The sequence below is a fragment of the Diadema antillarum genome, unplaced genomic scaffold (genome assembly GCF_040938485.1).
Source record: "Diadema antillarum isolate AM-2024a unplaced genomic scaffold, OU_Dant_1.0 scf00000103, whole genome shotgun sequence".
Taxonomy (NCBI): domain Eukaryota; kingdom Metazoa; phylum Echinodermata; class Echinoidea; order Diadematoida; family Diadematidae; genus Diadema; species Diadema antillarum.
In genome coordinates, this window is record NW_027270992.1 from 2,580,373 (window position 1) to 2,590,305 (window position 9,933).

The 9,933-nt window shown below is 39.6% G+C and overlaps 1 pseudogene; it reads right to left on the reverse strand.

Moving 5' to 3' along the window:
- LOC139719012 (uncharacterized) overlaps positions 1 to 4,143 on the reverse strand; it is a 116,565-nt pseudogene extending 112,422 nt beyond the window's left edge.
- Between the last annotated feature and the right edge of the window lie 5,790 nt (positions 4,144 to 9,933).

A 9,933-nucleotide genomic window follows, 5' to 3' on the forward strand; every position in this document is an offset into this window, starting at 1 on the left:
GGTGGTTTGGGGCTCAGTCTCTGGTCAAGGGACATGTAAAAGACCTATGAAAGGTACAACTGTCAGCGGTCTGGTGAATAGGACAGTGTGTCTCAACTACAATAGTACTGAGTAATGTATAGTAAACATTTCAAAAGATAGTTCTTCTAGTGCAGCCCAGTATCAAGACAAAAGTAAATGCTTGTACCAGGTAGTTTGAACAATACCATTGCAGATCTACAATATGTTGAGTAAATACATGTATGTACCAATAATTGATGGACTGCTGTTTATGTGGATCCCCGATCACATGTTTTAGGTCCACCACATACACACACACACACACACACACACACACACACACACACACACACACACACACATACACACACACACATGCGAAAAAATCCATGCTGAAACACATACACACATGCGAAAAATCCATGCTGAAACACATACACACACGCATAGAGACAACACACAAAACAAAATGTACATAACAGGTGTTACAATCTCAATCAAAATTACAACATTACTCCAAATTGGTTGGCTGCAATGTCTCAAATTTATTGTTAGGGCAGAGACTTAAGCGATGAAAAGTGTTACAAAAGTTCACACATTATTGAAATCTGTAAAATAATCTTCTTCATGACAATATCATTTGACAGATCAATGCTCTCCTCGCTGCTGCAAGACAGGAACACCATGTCAATTTTTCATACAAATTGAAACTGAACAGTCATTATCCCACATATTCTCAAGAACACACAAATATTTCATAAAAATAGTAAATGGTAACTCTTTTTGTTTAAGGATTAAGGAATGTTGAGGCTTTTCCATTACAGACACTTATTAATGCATTAACTGTGAGCCACAAACACGATAACTTGTACCATAATATCAATGCCTGTCTTCTCCAACACAAAATACAATCAATCTGATGCTAATTTGAAAAAAGAAAAACAACAAAAAACATATAAACATAAAGATGAAAAATGCTTGTGCCCCCCAAAATGAAAGCTAATGTTAGGGTTAAATTAGGGGTTAGAATCTGATTTGGGGCTGAAATCTAACTTTGGTCAACAATGGATTCAACTTTAGTTCTATGGTAAGAGTTGAGGGCAAGGGCTACCTTAGAAATAGGACTACACTTGTTTACTAGTGGTCTGACTTACCCCTTAAAGAATATTTCCGAATTTAAGCTAGCAGGTACCATGGCAGTAACCCCGGGAACCTTCCCGTACACTCTGCACGCCGTTTGCTGGCGAGAACATCGCATTCTAGCAGACGACTCTCATGCCCACTGCCTACCAGTCTCACAGTATAGGCCTCACGCTCCTTTTCCGGGCTCCCATATAAACCTGTGTTAAATGCAGCATATTCCATGAATCATAAAAAATCAATCGAATCATAGAATTTTTTACGATTGAAGTAGATGAAGGGAAATTTTCTCTGCTTTCAAGCAAACAACATATTTTGGGATGTTGTCCAGCTCTAAAAAAAGTTAAGAGCCTCCATACGAGACTAGTCATCCAGTCACTCTCAAAAATGATAAAAATAGCAAATTACCTCATACATCAATAAAAAATCATCAAAAATACAAAAACCTGATTCATTCAACTTCTTCATAACCTGCAGAAGCTCCTGTCCTCAAGCAATGTCAAACACTACCAAAAGTGGCAATTTTCCACTTGACTGATTTTTAATGATTTTTTTGGTAAAAAAAAACATTACCTCATCTTTGTACTGCCTTCCCGGTAGGCAATGCGCGAGTTGAATTAGGAGCGTGAGGCCTATAAGAGACTGACGAATGAAAACGGAAGCAATAGCAGACCACGTAGAGGGCGCTCTTTAACGTGACAATCTACGCCAAGGGCCTGTTAGTAGTTGCATCAAACTTTAACTTGAGGAAAACCTTCTGGTAAGAACTGAAAACTCAGGTTAGCAAGATTCTACCATCAACTTTCTAACAGGAAACAGTTCTGACCTGAGTTTTCTCGGTTTAAAAATTGTATGCAATAGGCCCCAAGTGTTTTGAATTACTTTTGATAATTAGAATGAAAACAAGCCACAAAAATCCTGGCTAATACTTTAAATTGGAATCAAGTTAGTATCGGTATTGCCTAGGAGAAGAGATTGTAATGGCCTAAAATATCCACCAAAATATGGCTTTTGCAATATTGTACACGTATAAGCCAATGGGAAATGTGTGAGGCAACGACGTCATCGCTTCATCTAATCCGGATTAAGTCTTGGTCAGGACAGATACTTTTTTTCTTTCATTGGGGGTTTAAAACATGGTAAATGTTTGAATGTCAGAACTCTCTATTCTATATCCGATCTAAACGAAATGTCTGTCTTCCTGTTTGAAGGATTTTACTTCAAAGGTACTTTTTCCCATTGGGAGCAATGATTGAAAAAAAAAATGTTCGAGTTATCACATTTGATGCACATGTATGTCAGTTGTATCACAAAACATCTTACCATATAAGGATTTGACAATAAAACCACAAATGTAAGGAAATATTCTCCATAAACCATGACTGTAGACGGTTTATTCTAGAAACTATAATTGTAACTATTGTTCACATTTTGTATTCAACAATACTTAACATTGATTATGCTGATTCAAGTGTTTACATTTGTTGTTTCTATCCCTAACTCACATTTTATAACTATTCTGAAGCACTAAACCTGGTTTTTGTTTCATTTGCAAATGGTAAGTAATGCCTTTAACTTCAGCAAAACGTACTGGTCTGGGTGGACGTGTACTTAAAAGGGCATGCGGTTCCAAGAAATCAATACGGATACTGTTGGTCTAAATGGCCCATTACAAATTGACCGCGTGTGTATTATATCGTGCTGCCTGTCTTTGATCGTGAAGTTGTGTGCATAAACCATTTATCATCGGTGGTGGACGGGGAAGAAATATTTTTTGCTAACCATGAATTACGTCGACTCGAAAATGGAGAGGGATTTTTATCAGATGGAGATTACTTCCACTTCTCCTTCTCTATATCATTTTCTCCCTAAGAACACACTTTAAAGTTAAAGACGTGAGGTGAGGGCAAGTTTCCATGATTCAACATTTGCATGGATGCGTTGAAGTGACGTCATTTATGCTATCACCAAACTGTGCACTAGCTCCACGGTTACACATTAATATGGCGTGTCAATATCCTATTATGCCTTCATGGTTTGCCTTGTCTGAATGACAAGTTTAAACATTCTCTGAAAAGACAAAATTATCACTTTAAACATGGCGAACACACTTACCCCCCTCCTCTTTATCTCCCTCTCTCCTTCTTTTTACAAGCACAACGGTGAAAATCTCAAAACAATTTTGAACAGTCAATGTGAATATGCAAAAAAAAAAAAATAGTGAGTTGTTATAACTTCATCGCTTAACAACTTGCCATACATAGGCCCTTGTTTGTACACAAGTCTTTCAATGACAGTTTTATTCGTATGTTTTCTGTTCACACAGCTTTTGTGTGTGTTTTTGTGTGTTTCAATACAATTAGGCCCCAGTCTCAAATCCTACTGAATCTCACTAATATTGGACTTATTCAGCCATAATTAACATTATGTTTTACACTTTTATAGCAAAAGAACTGAATTGCTGTCATTTTCGTAACAGAATTGTTTTGCAAAAAAGTAGTGAAACTTTAATAATCATTTCATAACTTCCTTACTTTTAATCCGATTTTGCTCAAATTTTCACTGACTCGGTGCTTCCACTTCCATCTCCCTGCTCTTACTCTTTCTTTTCAGACTAACTTTTCAGAGTAACTTCTGTTACAAGATTTCCCTTTTAAGCGTTCGAGAGCTCGTAAGAATATTATAGGAAGTTACAGGACGCAAAATGATGGGGGGGGGGGGTTGTCCCAAGGGAAACATGTAGCTGCGTTTCTGTCCACAGGAATTACCTCCCATCCTTCAAATCTAAACACACCTTTTGTTTTAATGGCGGACGACGAAAACTTCAAAAAACTGTCGTGGCGACACATGGCTTACATCACCACCTCGGCCTTCAGTGGCTATAATGGTGCGGACATCGAAATACCTGATGATGTCCAGCCGGTAAATGACCATCCCACCACTCCACCTGTGATAACGGTCGTCGCAAAAACAAAGAATACCTGACTGCACATTCCTCAACATTTTGACGAGAATTACTGCTTGAAAAACTGACATTGTAGAAAATTGAGTTTGACTTTTAGAGCTGCATTATGGTCTGTGATGTCAAAAAAAGTTCCTTTCAACATTTCATTATGCTTTAAGTTTCATTGGTGCGTGTTTGGTTGACTTGATAATATCGTTCTAATCGTTTTTCTCGTAAAACAAAGTTAACTGATGTGAAGACCTTACAAGAATGATTGCTATTTCATTTTGTTTTCATTTCATGAATATCGATATATCTGCATATCACGCGTACGTTAAAAAAAATGTTTATGTTGACCATGGAGCTACAGTAGCTCCATAGTTTGACTGCGATTGTATGTGTGAGTAATATGTGCAGGATAAAGTATAATATAATGATAATATGTTGAATACAATAACTACTAAACATAAAACTATTATTATCATATATAATTATTGGTGGTTTCATCTGTGAAATCCTCGGTCTGCAATAAGGATTAACCGCAAAGTTTAGGCTGGAACTTTGTGGATTCCTGTATTTTGTGGGAACGGTTCATGGAGTGCAGAACAAGTGCATTCGAGATAATTTCCACTTGAAAAGAAGGAAAGGAGGCATGGGCTTTAAAGGGATCGTACAGTTTTGGTTAAGACTTTAATTCAAGTTTCTAACATTTTTTTTTTTTTTTTTGGTGTGTGTGAGATAATGAGAGACCTCCTATGAAATATGAAAAAAGCATGTGATTCCAAGAGGAATTCAACGTTTATTGATGAAAATTGGTTTTGAGAAGACTGGGACGTCCAAACACATCAATCTTTGTAAAAGGTGCGACCCACCTTTTATTCCCATCACTTTGTTTTACTTGTCTTTGGAAGTCTCAGCATAATACGCTCTGTATCATTTGATAAGTTTTTTTTTTTCATCTCGCAAAAAGTTAGAGCCCAATCCTCATCTCTACCAATACTATATCATGGGGGGGGGGGGGTGGGAGGAGGTTGTCCCCGATCCCACGGTGAGAACTTTTTGCATTTTGATATTGTACATGGTGAGAACATTTTGATATTGTACACGGTGCAATTTGATGCATGTTTTTGCGCGTTTTGTCGACTTGAAACAGTCCCACTTGTTTAAGGTAGCAATATATCTTAACGTCGATTATTCTAAAACAATTTGGCTATAAAATGGTATCATTAGGTGAATTAACTTCTTGTATTAATTCTTACACTTATTATCATGAACACGACCGAACCCGAGCGAGCGGAGCGAGCAGGGGAGGGAGGGGGAGGGGGAGGGTGTGGGAGGGGGATCTTCCCCCTCTCATGGTGAGAACTTTTTGCATTTTGATGTTGTAAACGGTGCAATTTGATGTATGTTTTTGCGTGTTTTATCGACTTGAAACAGTACCACTTGTTTAAGGTAGTAGAACATTTTCGATGTAGATTATTATTGAACAATTGCCTTAAATGGTATCATTTAAAAAACTTCTTGTATTAATTCTTCCACTGAATGTCATGAACGCGACCGAGCCCGAGCAAGCGGAGCGAGCGAGGGGAGGGTGTGGGAGGGGATGTCCCCCCTCCCACGGTGAGAACTTTTAGCATTTTGATGTTGTACATGGTTCAATTTGATGCATGATTTTGCGCGTTTTGTCGACTTGAAACAGTCCCACTTGTTTAAGGTAGCATTATATATTTCGATGTCGAATGGCTATAGAATGGTATTATTTAAATAAAGTTCTTGTATTAATTCTTACACTGAATATCATGAAGGCGACCGAACCCTAGCGAGCGGAGGGGGCGAGAGAGAGAGAGAGAGAGAGAGAGAGAGAGAGAAGGGGGTGGGGGGGGAGTGTGGGAGGGGGTGTTCCCCCTCCCACGGTGAGAACTTTTTGCATTTTGATGTTGTACATGATGCAATTTGATGCATGTTTTTGCGCGTTTTGTCGACTTGAAACAGTCCCACTTGTTTAAGGTAGCATTATATTGTGATGTCGATTAATTGGTTATAAAGTGGTATCATTTGAATAAACTTCTTGTAGTGATTCTTACACTTAATATCATGAACGGGACCGAACCCGAGCGAGAGGAGCGAGCGAGGGAGGAGGGGGGGGGGGGGGGGGAGGAGGAGGGTGTGGGAGGGGGATGTTCCCCTCCCACGGTGAGAACTTTTTGCATTTTGATGTTGTAAATGGTGCAATTTGATGCATGTTTTTACTTGTTTTATCGACTTGAAACAGTCCCCCTTGTTTATGGTAGCAGAATATTTTGATGTCGATTATTATTGAACAATTTGCCTTAAATGGTATCATTTGAATAAAATTCATTTATTAATTCTTCCACTGAATGTCATGAACGCGACCGAGACCAAAAATAATAATTGAAGAAATAGATAGGGTTTTTTCAGGGAAGTGTTAAAGTCATGGAATTTATCTCTTATTCCGAGTGTGCACCATCTTTGTGTTACAGTCATGTACAAAGTCTAGTGAGGTAGAGCTTAGGGGGAGGGTGTGGGAGGGGGAACACAAGACGGAGCTTTTGCGTTATTAGTATTGAAATAAAGTGATCTGAAGCACACATTTTGTGGAAAATTTGGAAATTGTCATTCCCCAAAGTATACTAAGTCTATAGAGGGGACCAAGCAATTGGAGGGTGGCAAGATACGTCTCCCATATTCGAGGGAGCTTTTTTTTTCAGTTTTAGATCTGAAATTCAACAATTTGGTGCACACTTTTGTTGGAATATCTGGACATTTGTCAATCAGAGAAGGTGGAAGGGATAAGCCCTATTCCCTATTCCCCCTTTCTACACGAGGGAAATTCTGTATTATCTGATTGCATTTAAACGTTTTGACGCACACATTTTGTGGCATATTTGGAAAACTGTCTATGTTCAAAGTGTAACCACAGTCTACTTGTATGCATAGGGGCGGGGGGGGGGGGGGACGGGCGAGCAGGGAGGTGTGGGCGAGTGCTAAAACCACCATTCCAGTTTTCTATCAAAAAACGCAAGAAAATTTTCCTCATTTCGGGAATCATTGGGGTTCATAATGATATGTTTGCCCCTCCCCTCTTCCCCCGTCTGCGCGCTCCCCGTCCTCAAGGATCGACGCCCCTGCATACGAGGGTGCTTAAGTATTTTTTAGAATTCAGATGAAAATATCTCGTAAACACATTTATTCAAAATAAATTTGAATCTTGAATCTTGAATCTTGAATCTTGATGTAATCTGGGAAAATGTCAATCCCAGAAGTGTATATTATTCTTTTAGGGGGGGGGGGGTTGACCCTCCGTTAATTGAAAGTATCTAGATATCTCCTCCCACCCCCGGAACATTTGCAGTTTTTTAAACTGAAGTAACAGACCTGGTGCACACTTCAGATGTAACGTTTTAAAATCTGTCAATCTAAAGTGTATCTAAGTAGAAAGGACTGAACGGGGAGGGTATGGAAGGGGTTAGGCCTATCCCCCTCTTACGCGAGGGAGATTTTGTATTTTCAGAATTGAAATTCATCCATCTCTGGGTGAAATATTTAGACAGTTTTCTATCAAAAAAGTAAAAACATTTCCACATCTCGGGAGTTACGAGGAGGAGCAAAATGATATGTTCGTCCCCAATACTTTTATTACGGAACCATCCCCCTCCCCCTCCATCGACGCCTCTGCATAATAATGAGGGAGCTTTTGTAAGTGAAAGATCTACTGCACACTCTTTGATAAAATATATACAGTGTATACGGAAATACGTCAATCTTAAAAGTGTACAAAGTCTATCGAAAGGGACCCAGTATCTCAAAAGTGTACAAAGTCTATAGAAAGGGACCCAGTAGCGGAGCTTTTACATATTCATGATTGCAATTCAACGATCGGGTGCATAGTTCTGGCGGTAGTTGGACAATTTTCCATAAAGAAAGTTCGAGATTTGTACTCATCTCGGGAATTGCTTGGCAGACAAATGATTTGTCTGCCCCCAACATTTCCGTAGGGGCGGGGCAAATGCCCCTTTGCCTCCCTCCCCCCCCCCCCCCCCCCCGAGATAGATTCGACGCCCCTGATCATCCCTGGGTATGCCCATAGATGTATCAGAGTCATTATCGTTTCAGGAATGATTCAGGAAATGGAGGGGGGGGGATTCAATTATGGCGGTATAGTTTTTGTTATTGTTTGTTTGTTTTCGTACATAATTTGCAGATGGTCCCAAGTTGCTCGCGTCATAGCATGTTTAAGGGATAGTACAGCTTTGGTTGAGATGAGAAATAGGCTTTCGAATTTTTGCAAGATACCAAGAAAACACTTATGATATAGCACAGAGCGTACCATTTTAAGAGGAATTCAAAGTTTATTTGATGAAAATCGGGTTTGGAATAACTGAAACATCCAAAAACAAAGTAAAACAAAGCGATGGTTACAAAATGTGGGTCCCACACTTTATTAGAATCGTTCTTTTTTGGATATCTCAGCCATTTCAAAACCAATTTTTATCAAATAAACGTTGAATTCCTCGTAAAATTGCATGCTCTTTCATATTTCATATGAGATTTCTCATTATATCACCTAAAAATGTTAGAAACCTGAAATTAGGTCTCAACCAGAACTGTACGATCCCTCTACATGTAAGCCTATGCTATTTGACGTTGTCAACGTCTGGACCATACCATATGTCGATATTACTTTCTTCGCGAGCGAGCGAAGCGAGCGAGCGCTCGAGAAAATTATGTATACATTATCCTACAAGATAGAATACTGTTCAGCTCTGTTACCTGTCTGAAGGCGGGCGTACGAAAACGTCATGCAATATGCCAAAATTGATACAATCACATTTCTGCTTCCTCCATTTGTTCTCAAATTTCAGGGGGGGGGGGGGATGATTGTACAGGCCACCCCCCCCCTCCTCCATTTCAGGGGGGGGGGATATATCCCCCATGCCCCCCCCCCGAGATTTACGCCCATGCAAGATACAATCGACGCCCCTGATCATCCCTGTGTATGCCCATAAATGTATCCTGACTGAATCATCAGAGTCATCATCGTTTCAGAAATGAGTCAGGAAATGGGGGGGGGGGGGCAATTATGGCGGTAGAGTTTTTTTTAAATTGTATGTTTGTTTGTTTGTTTGTTTGTTTGTTTGTATTTGTACATAATTTGCAGATGGTCCCGAGTTGCTCGCGTCATAGAATGTTTACATGTAGGCCTATACTATTTGACGTTGTCAACGTCTGGACCATAGTTTATGTCGATATTACTCTCTTCGCGAGCGAGCGCTTGAGAAACTCATGTATGCATTATCCTACAAGCAGACAAGATAAAATACTGTTCAGCTGTGTTACCTCTCCGAAGGTAGGCGTACGAACGTCATGCAACATGCCAAAATTGATACGATCACAGTTCTGCTTCCTCCTTTGTTTTTCAAATTTCAAGGGGGATGATTGTACAGGCCATCCCCCCTCCTCCATTTTAGGAGGGGATTTAACCCCCCACCCCCACCCCCCACCCCCCACCGGGATTTACGCCCATGCGCAACATACGTCAATGCCAAGTCGACGAAATGTGCACTTAAAGAAATTATTTTGTGAAATTCTCTTTTTCATTATTGTCGTTATAATTTGCAATTCTGATCAATATGGCATTATACGCTGTCGTATTCTTTCCACCCAGCTGCAGTGACTGCGCAGATGCTTTAAAAATGCATAAATTTTGAACGGATTGCCCGATTTTCCCAAAACTTTCACTGATGTGTTCTACTAATATCCTTTAAAATCACGCTGCTTCAAGAGTACATTATGATTATAAGCGCCTTGCTATTAAAATCTACTACCTT